Here is a 13,306-nt window from a genome sequence, read left to right as displayed (position 1 = left end):
ATGCAGCCCCTGCCTTGGTCACTCAGGGAACAGAAACCCTGTCTGATCTGGGACTAATACATCACTCTCCTGTAGCCCTCTGCCCTGGAGGGAAGGAGGGAGGTAGGGGACTGCTCCTCCTTTTTCTCTGCTACCTGCTTGCTGGCTGCTAGACCCACCCATACCCTTGGGTGCTACTGCTCCAGCTACAGCCCCTTGGGGGGGGGGGCTGCTGGCCCATTCCCCAGAGAAGAGGAGGAAGAGACCCCAACCATTGCTCCTGCTGCTGGGAATGCCACCACCACCTCCACCTGAGAAGGGTCCTTCCTGCTGGCCACCAGACTGCTGCCTGGAGCTGCTATGTTTACTGCTGGGGAGCTGCTGGAGCCCTGAGGAGAAGAAGAGGACCATCTGCCAGTGGGGGAGCGCGTAGGAATTCTACAGACCACTATGGAGGGGGCCCTCCCGGACTGAGTAACTTTTGAACTGTGCTCTTGTGGTGGGGATCTAGACTGTGTTTGTGGAGACACAGGGGGTGTGGCGTGGAGCCTGCCCCCTGGTCCATCTGTGTCTCCCCCAACCCCCACCACCAACATCATTGTTGCCCCCTCCACCACCCCCACTGACTACTCACCATCTGCCTTGGGCTCCTGCCTCTGGGACTCAGCTGCTCCAGGGACAAGGCTTGCCACGCCCTGTTGCCACCATTGGGCCTGATACAGCAGCCAGCTTACAAGGACTTTCTTTTTTGTTGCAAGCGCACGTGGGTGCACGTGCCCCCCCTCCTTTGGACTGACCCCCTCCCCCCTACAGCAAGCCCCCAGCTTTGCCCCTGCTACCTACCCATTTGCACCTTGCAGCCTTTTGCCCCTTTCCCTTGCCCCAGCCCCTTGCTAGCTCAAGTCTGTTTGTCTGCCACGCCCTTTCCCTCTACAACCTTTGTCTGTTTGACCCGCCCCAGCCTCTGAAGCTAGCCTCGTGGTTCCTCTGCCCGACTCCCAGCCTGATTGTTCCCCTTCCCCTGCAGTCCCCTTGCATTGATTAGCCTCTCCCTTCGTGCGCCCATGTCCCCTCCCTTGCGCTTGTGCCCTCCCCATTTTAGTTTGACCTTGTCTCACTGCACCCCCCCCCCAATTCTGTTATATTCCCCCTTCCTTGGTGCGACTAGAGGAGCTGGAAACCCTCCCCGAGTCGGTGACTGACCCCTATTCTTGATAACCCTCCCCATCAACCCCTCCCCCTTTTTTTTTGGCGCCCTCCTCCCCTGCCTACAGCCTAGTGGGGAGGAGTGGTCGACGTACTTCCCCCTTCCCTATCCCCCCTCCAGTGTTTGCTATCCCCCCTGTCCTCATTATGGCAGGGGATGAGGAGAGTGAGACCCCTCAGGCAGACCCTGCTGCCCCTCCTCTACCTGCCCCACCATCATCCCCCCTAGCCTCTACCTCAACCGCCGCTGCCGAGCCACCTACTACCACCCCTGCTGGAGCGCCGGCAGCGGTGGGTAACGAGGTGACCTCCGCTGCTGCCACGTCACTCGCCCCCTCTGACTCTGGGGGAGTCCCCTCAGCCGGCAGGAAGGGCCAGGGCACAAAGAAGGGTAAAGGCCCCGCTAAAAAAGCCAGGTGCCCCCACTGCCGCGGCCCCACAACAAGCCGCGGCGTTCCTCCCTGCTGTTCCCTCCACCAGCTCTATGGGTGTCCCACCCCCAGCTCCCAGGGCATACGCCCGGGTAGCGGCGGCTCCCCCGCCTGCCGCTACGTCATCTCCCTCTTCCACCGCCTCTGCTACCATCTATAGCGGCCGGGGCCCCTTCCCCACCTTGACCAGGAAGCACGGCGTCCGTGGCCTCCTAGTACCCACCTCGCCCCACGTGGAGACCTACGTGCGGGCGTTGGCGAGGGTGGTGGGGCCCACGGCCATTGTGGCGGCCTCCAAGATGTACGGCAAGGTCGTCTTCTTCCTAGCATCGGAGGCCGCCACCCAGGAGGCAGTGGAGAAGGGCCTGGCGGTGGGGGGCGTGTATGTCCCCCTGGAGCCGCTAGAAGACCTGGGCGCCCGACTGGTCCTGACTTCTGTCCCTCCCTTCCTTCCAAATGCCGCCCTGTTACCCGCCCTCTCTACCCTGGGGAGGCCGATCTCTGTGGTCAGCCCTCTCCCATTGGGCTGCAAAGACCCCACCCTCCGTCACGTCCTCATTCCGCCGGCAGGTACAGTTACAACTGCCACCGGCGGCACTCGAGGGGTCCTTCTTGGTCCCCTACCGGGGGCCCGCTACCGGGTGCATTATTCAACGGGGGAGGCCCGGTGCTACCTCTGCCGGGCGATAGGACACGTCCGGAGGGACTGCCCCTTGGCCGGGCATAGAGGGACATCCGGGACCACCGAGCCCCGGCAGGGCGCTGGCCCAGTCATCGCCGGCGCCCCTAGCTGCCCGGCACCCGAAGCCGCCCCTCCTCCTTTCCTTCCCACCAACGCTCCCGCTCGGGCCCAAGGGGTATCTCCCCCAGTGCACCTAGATGAGCGAGAGGGCCCCGCCTCTGCCGCTTGCGATCTGGCAGGGCCTGTGGAGGAGGGTGAGGTAGGGATATCACCGGACATAGAAGAGGGCATGCCCCAGAGAGAATCCTCCCTCCTACATGCTGCCCCACCATTGCCTCCCCGAGTCCCTAAGCCTTCGCTCTTGTTCCCTGACCCAACTCCTGTTAGCCAGCCCCCGGATGATGCCATGGAGGGCTGACCCTTCGTACAGGGGAAGCAGGGCAAGCGGAAGGCTCGAGCTCCGCTTCTTCCATTTGATGCGGTAGCCCCCCGGAAGACCAGGAAGGGGGGAACCGATGCTGAGCCTTCCACTTTGCCCCCGGGTGGATTTTGTCCACCATTGCCGGCCAGGGAAGACATGGGAGCATCGGAGGAAATCACTACCCCTCCTCCGGTGTCCCTTCCTATAGAAACCCCTGAGGGAGCCCCTCTCGCCTCCTTACAATCTGAAGCCCCTGCACGCACCAAGATGAGTGTCGCTTCGGGTGCAGGAGAGGAGAGCCCTGGGGTGGTGGAAGGTGATCTTCCTTCCATTTATGAGGAGATCGAGGCCCTGGGTCTGACCCCGGTTACCCAGGGGGAGGAGGACCCTCTGCCAGCGGGCCTCGATCTGAGCGACCTCGCCTCAGCCCCCCTTTCCCCGTATTCCGTTCCCTTACCCACTGCTTCCACTCCCGCCTCCGAGGAGCCCCTGGACTCTTCCACCATCCCAGCTGCAGATGGCACCCCGCTAGTGGCCGCCGAGCCTCTTGAGGCAACGGCCAGTGCCACGCAACTGGGACCCGAGTCGCCAAGGGACTCCCTCATGGCTGAGGGACAGCCGACCTCCTTTCCGGGTGGGGGCCACATCGTTGATTCTCCACCTATGGATGCCGTGGCCTTACCATCTGCCTTGGAGCACGAGTCCGGCATCGCTGAGGGCCCACCTCCCTCCCTGCAAATCCCTGAGCCCCTTTGTGGGGTGTCACCCCCCCACCCAGTGGCCGGGCTGCTGAGACCCCCGATCCCACTATCGCCCCTTCCCCTGTCCCTATTCCTGACTCCGACCCTGCCCCTGTCACCGACCCCATCCCTGTCTCCTCCACTTCCCATGATGCTATTGCCGCCCCTGGGGTTGTCTCCTTCCATATCCCAGAGGATGACCCCCCAAGGAGTGGCCTTTGTTTTTCCCTGTTCCGACCCACCAGGGGCTGCTATTTTCCCTCCGCCGCCCCCCCCCCCATTGAGCCAGGGTCTGAGGCGGGCCACGTGGCGCCAGCCCATCGGACGCCACGTCAAGGGTCTGCCCCCTGCTTGCCCATCTCGGTGGGCCACGGGGCTGTGACAGGGGCCCCGCTGGGGGATAGCCATAGATCAATAACCCCACCCCCCCATACGCTGAGAGAGGAGCTACGGGACTTCCTTGAGGATGTCCGTGGCTCCCGCAACAAGGTACAGCTTGCACTCCAGCGATGGAGGGATTTTCATCAGATCCTCCAGGCTGCGAGGGCCCTCCTGGGGGAGGGTAAGAGGATCGGGAGGCAGGCCGCCGCGGCCTACCAACGGGTCCACCTCTTCCGTGATTCCTTAATCGCTTATGGGGTAGGTCACGGATTGTTGCGCGGCCCGACGGAGGCCGTGGGTGTCTCTGCTAGCAAGGATCCCCCCCAGCCCTCCTCATGGCACCGATCATCTTCGCAACATTAAACACCCGGTGCTGTAGGATGGGTCTCCGCAGGAGCCAGGTGCTCTCCTTCGGGAGGGGCGATACTCTGTGATTTTCTTGCAGGAGACCCATACGGATCCGGCCGCTGAAGCTAACTGGCGGCTGGAGTGGGAGGACAGGGTCTATTTTAGCCACCTCACAGTTCGTACGGCTGGAGTGGCGACCCTGTTCTCCCCCGACCTACGGCCCGAGGTGCTGGGGGTCACCAAGGCTGTGCCGGGCCGCCTGCTGCACCTCTGGGTCCGCATGGAGGGGCTTGTGGTTAATCTCGTCAACGTTTACGCCCCGACATTGGGCCCAGAGAGGTTGTGTTTTTATCAACAGGCGTCTGCCTTCCTCGGCACCTTGGATCCTCACGAGTGCCTGGTCCTGGGCGGGGACTTTAACGCCACCCTTGAGGAACGGGACCGCTCGGGGACCAAGCAGCACCAGGCCGCCGTGGATGTCCTCCGGGAGATCGTCGAACATCACTCCCTGGTGGACATCTGGCGCGACCACCACCCGGATGATGTTTCGACATTCACTTTTGTCCGGGTGGAGGTCCATCGGTCGTACCACTCCCGGTTGGACCGCATCTATATGTCACGCTTCCATCTTTCCCGGGCCCACTCCTCCAGCGTCCGGCCGGCCCCTTTTTCAGATCACCATCTAGCCACCGTGACAGCTTCTCTCTGCGCGGAGAGGCCGGGGCCGGCCTATTGGCACTTTAATAATAGCTTGTTGGAGGATGTGGGCTTCGTGGCGTCCTTCCGGGAGTTCTGGCTAGCCTGGTGAGGGCAGCGACGTGCCTTTCCCTCGGCGCGGCGGTGGTGGGACCTGGGGAAAGTGCGCGCCCGGCTCTTCTGCCGTGAATACACCCAGGGCGCCAGCCGACGGAGGGATGCGGCGATAGGGCAGTTGGAACGGGAGGTCTTAGAGCTGGAGAGGCGTCTGGCCGCCAGCCCTGGTGATCCATCCCTCTGCAGAGCGTGCCGAGAGAAGCGGGAAGAGCTGTGGACCCTCGAGGACCATTGGGCCCGAGGTGCCTTTGTTTGATCCCGCATCCGCCTCCTTCAGGAGATGGATCGCGGTTCCCACTTCTTCTACGCCCTGGAGAAAAAGAGGGGGGCTAAAAAGCACGTCACCTGCCTTCTAGCAGAGGACGGCACCCCCCTCACGGATCCGGCGGAAATGTGCGGGAGGGCCAGGGCCTTCTACGCAGGCCTTTTCTCCCCAGATCCGACCGATCCTAACGTTTGCAGAATGCTCTGGGATGAACGCCCGACGGTCAGCGTGAGCGACCGAGACCGGCTGGAGCTGCCTCTCACTCTGGCCGAGTTCTCGGAAGCCCTCCGCTGCATGCCCACCAATAAATCTCCAGGCATGGAAGGGCTGACCGTGGAGTTCTACCGCGTGTTTTGGGACGTCCTCGGCCTGGACCTTGTCACCGTCTGGGCAGAGTCCTTGCAGAGCGGGGTCCTCCCTCTTTCGTGCAGGCGAGCCATGCTGACCTTATTGCCGAAGAAGGGGGACCTCCACGATTTACGGAATTGGCATCCCATCTCGCTCCTCAGCACGGACTATAAAATCGTAGCGAAGGCCATCTTGCTGCGGCTAGGGTCCGTGTTGGTGGACGTGATCCACCCAGACCAGACCTACACCGTCCCGGGCCGCACCATCTTCGACAACTTGTATCTGGTCCGGGAACTCTTGGAACTCGGGTGTAGGGATGGTCTGTCGTTCGCCCTCCTGTCCCTGGATCAGGAGAAGGCGTTCGACAGGATGGACCACGGGTATCTCCTGGGCACTCTGCGAGCGTTTGGCTTCGGGCCCCAGTTTGTGGGTTTTCTCCAGGTGCTGTACACCTCCACAGAGTGTTTGGTCAGGCTCAACTGGACCCTGACCGAACCAGTCAGCTTTGGGCAAGGAGTACGTCAAGGGTGCCCCCTCTCAGGCCAGCTGTATGCTCTGGCGATCGAGCCCTTCCTCTGTCTCCTCCGTAGGAGGTTGGCAGGGTTGGTGCTGCGGGAGCCGGAGCTGCGTCTGGTCCTGTCGGCGTACGCCGACGATGTGCTCCTCGTGGTCCAGGACCCGGGCGACTTGGTGCGGGTGGAGGCTTGCCAGACCATCTATTCGGCGGCTTCCTCCGCCCGGGTTAACTGGGTCAAGAGCCCTGGCCTGGTGGTAGGGGACGGGTGGCAGGCGAGCTCCCTCCCACCCGCGCTTCAGGCCATCCGGTGGAGCGCGGGTCCGCTGCTCTATCTCGGCGTTTACCTTTCTGCCACGCATCCGTCTCCGCCGGAGAACTGGCTAGGTTGAGAGGGCAGAGTGTCGGAGCAGATCCGGAAATGGACGGGACTGCTCCGGTGTCTCTCCCTTCGAGGGAGAGCACTGGTGCTCAATCAACTAGTCCTGTCCATGCTCTGGTACCGGCTCAACACCCTGGTCCCGGCCCCGGGCTTCCTGACCACCCTCCGGACGTTGATTCTGGAGTTCTTTTGGTCAGGACTGCACTGGGTCTCTGCGGGGGTTCTCCATCTACCCCTGGAGGAGGGAGGGCAGGGCCTGAAGTGTCTGCACGCTCAGGTCCACGTCTTCCGCCTCCAGGCCCTGCAGAGGCTCCTTTATGGTGCAGGTAGCCCGGCATGGAGTGTATTGGCGCACGCCTTCCTGCGCTGCTTCCGAGGGCTCCGATATGACCGGCAGCTCCTTTGTCTCCATCCGAGAGGTCTTCCGCGAGGCCTCTCCGAGCTGCCGGTCTTCTACCAGGACCTCCTCCGGACCTGGAAACTGTTCTCAGTGACCAGGTCCGTGGCGGCCACTGTAGGGGCAGATCTCCTCGCGGAGCCCCTGCTACACAACCCCCAGCTTCATGTGGAGGTGGCGGAGTCCCCCATGGTGCGCCAGAGGTTGGTCCTAGCAGAAGTCACCAAAGTCGGAGACCTCCTGGACTACGACCGGGGAGACTGGCTGGATCCCCTGACACTCGCTCAGCGCATGGGGCTCTCCAGACCTCGTACTCCGCGGCGCATACTTCAGGAGGTGAGGGCCGCTTTGCCGCCCGCTGCTCGGGACTATCTCGACCGGGTCCTGCGAGAGGGCACACTCCGCCCACCCTCCACTCCGACCCCTCCAGACTTTTTCATTGGACCCCCTGCCCCGTGGACCAAACCAGCCCCGTCCCCGTCCATTCACCATGAGCCGGCTGCACCATCTGCAGCCGGTTCTGTTCCGGACTGCGCCAAGGAAACATCTATACACACTCGTGCTCCATGTTCTTCATGTCCTCACCCTTGCGTCCCGCCCCGATACGAAGGGGCGGGACCTTCTGCCACCTCTGGAGGGTGAGGAGCCCCGGTGGGACAGCCTTTATTCTGCTCTGATTCCGAAGCCCACCGGGGACATCAGTTGGTGGCTTCTTCACGGAGCCGTGAGCACGGGCGTGTACTTGGCATGGTTTACCCCTATCCCAGACACCTGCCCCTTTTGCGGCGTGAGGGAGACCCTGGCGCATGTTTACCTGGAGTGCGCCAGGCTGCAGCCCCTATTCCGGCTCCTCACGGATATTCTGTTAAGATTTTGGTTGCACTTTTCTCCTCACCTTTTTATTTATGCACTCCCTATCAGTCGCCCCACAAAGTCGCGGGACCTCCTGGTCAACCTCCTTCTGGCTCTAGCGAAACTGGCCATCTATAAAACCAGAGTAAGGAGGTTGGCCGATGGAGTTTCCTGTGACTGTGGGGCGTATTTCAGGTCCTCCATTCTTTCACGTATCCAGGCAGAGTTCCTCTGGGCGGCGTCCACTGGCTCCCTTGACGCCTTCGAGGAGCAGTGGGCGCTGTCCGGGGTTCTCTGCTCGGTATCCCCGTCTGGTTCGCTTCGTTTGACCCTTTGACCTCACTCCTGTCCCTGTTCTTTTATTAGTTGTCCCCTGTAATTTTTTGGTCTCCAGGTCCTGTGGACCCCCCCTTAGGCTGGGGGGGATCCTTTAGCAGTGGGCGGGCTTCACCCGCCCACTTCCTGGATCCCAATAGGGCCAGATTCCGGTACCCCACTGGTCTGGGTCTGTCACAACAGTTATTACAAGAGTGTGTGTTGATTCATGCTTGCTTATTTTATTTTTACAGGTATTTCATCATCCACGTAGCACCTCCTGCTGCCTTCCAAAGATAATTGATGATGCACAGTATGTATTCAGTCTTTTGTGACATTTATCATAGAATATGATTCTTAAACCTTTGAACCAGTGAAATAAAAATAATCAATCTGATTTAGATCATTATTCTCTAAACTAACTGATGCATTCACCCCACTTGCTTGGATATGTGCAATTCACAAAGCAGCATTCTCCCCTCCCTTCTCTGAGCCATGGGAAAAGTTTCCAAAGCTCTGTTCACATTTTACTTGGGTTCGAGGGACTATAATCACCTCTTTGCCCATTCCTGGGTAGGACTCTACCCCATCTGCATAGTGCTGTGGTTCCAACAAGGAAATTTTTCCCAAGTCCTCATCAGTTGCTGAAGTCCCACCAATGTTCCACTTGGGTTGCTGCACTGTGAATTACCGAGCCATGGAACCTGCACGAAATGTTGCTTTAAGTATAGCAGGACAGTAATACACACCTTTCTATATGTATGTAAAGGTCTTTTTGTCTATTATTCTTAAATGGGAAGGTCTAAAACAAGATATCTGTCAAGCAATCCGGGCATGCCCAACAAACAAAAAGATCAGGAAATTTGTATTATCTAAAAGTGGGGAAAGGGAGGGGAGGCATTATCATAGGACTGGTCAAATTTTTACTGAAACTATTTTTCAATGAAAAATTAGGTTTTCAATTATATTAATTTTTCATGATGTCTGCTTTTCATGGAAAATTTTCATCAAAAAAAATCAAGACATTTGAAAACAGACATTTTCTGCCTTGTGTCAGTCCCATCAAATGGGGTCTGCTGTATGAGTTCTCTCCCTCCAACATGCTCTATGCAGTGCCATATCCTCTATCACAACACATGCTTACATTTCTTTTATGATGACATCCCATCAGTTCTTCTTGGGTTGGCCTCCCTGTCTTTTTCCTTCCATTTTAATCTGTTGGACTCTCTTATATGCATAATAGTCAGGACTGTGCCACACATGAGCAGACCTTCCTTTTCTTATTTATGGGTGTTACTTTAAGCATGTGTCTAACATACACATTCCTCATGTGGTCTTTCTTGCTTACACTATTCATCCATCACAATGTTCACACTTCTGTGGAATAGGTCATCTGCTCATGTTTCTTCTTTGTTGCCCAACATCCAGCACCATATAGTCAGTGTCTCTCTCTCTCCATTTGAGCCAGGCATTTACTATCCTAGCTCCAATTTTTCCCTCCATTTCCCTGGATTCTGTAACCAGAATTTTTTCCTCAGGATTTTTTATCCAACTATTAAAATCTCACATTTTTAATAATATCAACGAAATGTTCACACTATTAAGTACAATGTCATCATTCTTCAATGTATGGTTAGCCATTGTTTTACATGTGTTATTAGTAATTGCTTCTTGAAACCTACTTATAAAGAAAGCTTGTTCTATCACTTATGGGATATCTTAGGGCCTGACTCTGATCATTACTCCTAAATTACATTTGAAGAAATTTATTTTTATATATAAGATTTAAGTGAGTTTTCACTATATGGGAAGATGGAAGAGTCTGAATTATTGCATTACTAAGATCATTTATGACACAACAAAAACCCACAACTGACAAGGTACTAAATTTCTTAAGAGATCAATTTTAATTAATTTTGACTTGTAAACTAATTAACAAATTTACTTGTGAAATTTCAGAAAGTTAATTTTATATTCAAACAGTAAGCTCAATACATTTGGCAAACATACACTGTTTGTTTTTGTTTGTTTGTTTGTTTTCTTCAGACATAACACAGTCCAAATCCCTCTTTTTAGGTGGAAATTTCAACTCAACCTTAATTATGTTAGCAAAACTGACACTGTTCATAACATAGAGAGTCTTATACCCAAAACATATTATGACCAGATCCAGCTGACCTCAGAGGGACCACTCATGCAAGTAAGGGCTGCAGGATTGGAACTTCATTTGGTTACAATCACACAAAAAACAATTATTTGTATTTAAAACATAAAAGGGCCACGAGAGGCTTTAAGTATAGAACAGGGGTCAGCAACGTTTGACACATGGCTCGCCAGCGTAAGCACCCTGGCGGGCCGGGCCAATTTATTTACCCACTGACATGGCAGGTTCGGCTGATAGCAGCCCCCAGTGGTCGCGGTTCACTGTCCCGGGCCAATGAGGGCGGCGAGAAGCGGCGCGGGCAAGCGATATGCTGGCCGCAGCATCTTGCTGCCCCCATTGGCCTGGGATGGTGAACCGCAGCCAGTGCGGGCCGCGATCAGCCGAACCTGCTGTGTCAGCGGGTAAATAAACTGGCCCGGCCCGCCAGGGTGCTTACCCTGGTGAGCCATGTGCCAAACATTGCCGACCCCTGATATAGAATGTGCTGACATTTTTCTATAATAAAAAAAAGCTGCAGGAATCTTCAAAATAATACCATTTCAATTAGGCAGCTGGTAAAAGGTCAGTTTGAAAATAATCTCATAAGGCTGCATATTTAATGAATTACCTAATTTCCTTTCTTAGTTTATTAGACATGAAAATGACGTATTTCAAAGTCCACAAAGAAAACTTAAATGCAGCTGAAGTTCATAAATGTAGGAATGGGGAACCATTTCAGGTCTCCTTTTTAATGAGAAAAAATACTGTTCAATATATAGAAGATGAACATTTTAGATAAAAGCTATACATTATATTGTGTGCATATACCTACTATAATGCATCTTATACACACACTTCACATATTAAAAGCTTAACTTAAAAAGTTCAGAGCTGTCTCAGTAGGTGCCTCTAGATAGATCATTCATTTCATGTGCAACCTACATAGTACAGACTGATTAAGCAAATCAGACCAGAAGATATACCATGGAGAAACCTTTATAATCGTATTCCCTTGCTTCAGTTCTAGAACCTTCCATTATAAAACATGAAACACATGAAAATCGTGTGGTTTCAAATGTTATTAAAAACACCAACACTCAACCCACTTGTCAAAAATTTCACTGATCCTTCCCAAAAGTAAGGATATTTAAAATATATATTCATACCTCGAGAGACAAGGTAGGTGAGATATCTTTTATTGGACCAGCTTCTAGTGGTGAGAGAGACAACCTTAGACACAGCTATAGCTATACAGCATATTCACATCTTCATATTCATGCATGCACATTACACACAAAGAGGCACTAAGCACTATGGTAACTCCACTTAAACTGAGCCAAAAATAGAACCTCCCACTTAGCTGTAGAGCAGGGGTCGGCAACGTTTGGCAGGCAGCTCACTACGGTAAGCACACTGGTGGCTGGGCCAGTTTGTTTATGGGCCGCGTCCGCAGGTTTGGCCAATCACAGCTGCCACTGGCTGCGGTTCACAATCCAGGGTCAATGGGAGCTGCGGGAAGTGGCGTGGGCCAAGAGATGTTCTGGCTGCTGCTTCCTGCAGCCCTCGTTGGCCTGAGACGGTGAACCGCAGCTAGTAGGAGCCGCAATCGGCCGAACCTGTGGACCCGGCAGGTAAACAAACCTGCTGGGCCCGCAAGGGGGCTTACGCTGGCGAGCCGCGTGCCAAAGGTTGCCGACCCCTGCTGTAGAGAAAGATAAATCCTATAGTCGCCAAGACTCACAGCAGTAAAGACCATATGGATTCCATCACCAACCCTAAAAGAAGGGGAAAATGCTGTAGTGTTCTCATTCCGAAGATACTCCACGAAGATTCCTAATAGGATTAGGCAAGGCAACAAAGAGAAAATGAAATATTGGATATACTAAAGTTACTGTTGTGTAGAAAAGTTTGGTCTCTTTTTCAAAGCAGTGTCACTCTCTCATGAGCTATTGATGCCACAGAACACAAGAGTAAAGAATTTAGAAATCTGGCAGGTGTTTTAAATTGTTTCACGAAATAAACACTGAACCATTTGCTCATTTGTCTTGAGGGAATGAGAAGCAATAACAAACTCCACTGAGTGCTAGTATAGAATATGCTCTGGAAATGGTTAGTGAAATAGTTACAACTGTCTATGCTGGCCGGCCATAATTTATTTAAAACGTGTTGGCATGTGCTATATTTAAACTGTGTTTATAAATGAATCAGCTAACAGAGTTTCATTGCCATAGCAGAGTTCTGAGAGGACACATTGGTTCCAGATATCAAAGAGCAAAGAAATCAGGATGCCCTATGTGGAAAAGATGCCAAAGTTATCAGCAAGAGAGTAGAACAGAAATAATCACCATCTCTTCTGAGACCTAGAGAATCGTCTGTGTTTTATATCCAATTGTTTTCTGTCATCCATATGCTCAGGAACACTCTTGACAGTGAAACATATGTTTAGTAATATCCTGTGAACAACAACCCCAGAGTTGTTTGCAGCATAACTGTAGTGTGAACGGTTGAAAGAAGAAAAGTTCAACTGCAGAAAATGGTAGATAGTCTGAAAGACAGAGTACAACAAATAAGAAGAGCAATGCTATGAGTTATGACAATTTGTCAATCTTGACTTTAAATTTCCTGGGGCAGGTTTATTAATATATGTCAAAACCCTACCGTGATTTTTTGTGTTTTGGGAGAAAAGAAAGAAATAAAACCAGGATCTGTTAGAAAACATGTACTAATTACCTCAAAGATTAGAAAGACTTTCTGGAAAATACTCACTGAAGTGAGATTTTACAGGTTTGCACAACTGTTGAGCAGCCCACCCAGCAGGGTTGAAGGAGTCAGATGAAACAATAGGTGCTGGCACAGTCTGATAGAGGAGTTCTTTGGTCTAAAAAATCATTAGGGGTATTTATTAACACAATCTCTTTTTTCTGAGTCATGAGTGTGACTCACCGTCAAAGAAAATATCTGCTACTTCTCACAGTGGCATTTCTAGCTCTGACATTGTTGTCCAACAGCTAATTCTTGGGAAAGCTCAATGCAAATCTCTCTCAAAATAGTTCTTGAAAGTGGAGATTAATTAAGTAATGATTATGGAA

This window comes from Trachemys scripta, chromosome 1, assembly GCF_013100865.1.
Source record: "Trachemys scripta elegans isolate TJP31775 chromosome 1, CAS_Tse_1.0, whole genome shotgun sequence".
Classification (NCBI taxonomy): Eukaryota; Metazoa; Chordata; order Testudines; family Emydidae; genus Trachemys; species Trachemys scripta.
This window is presented reverse-complemented; position numbering follows the sequence as displayed.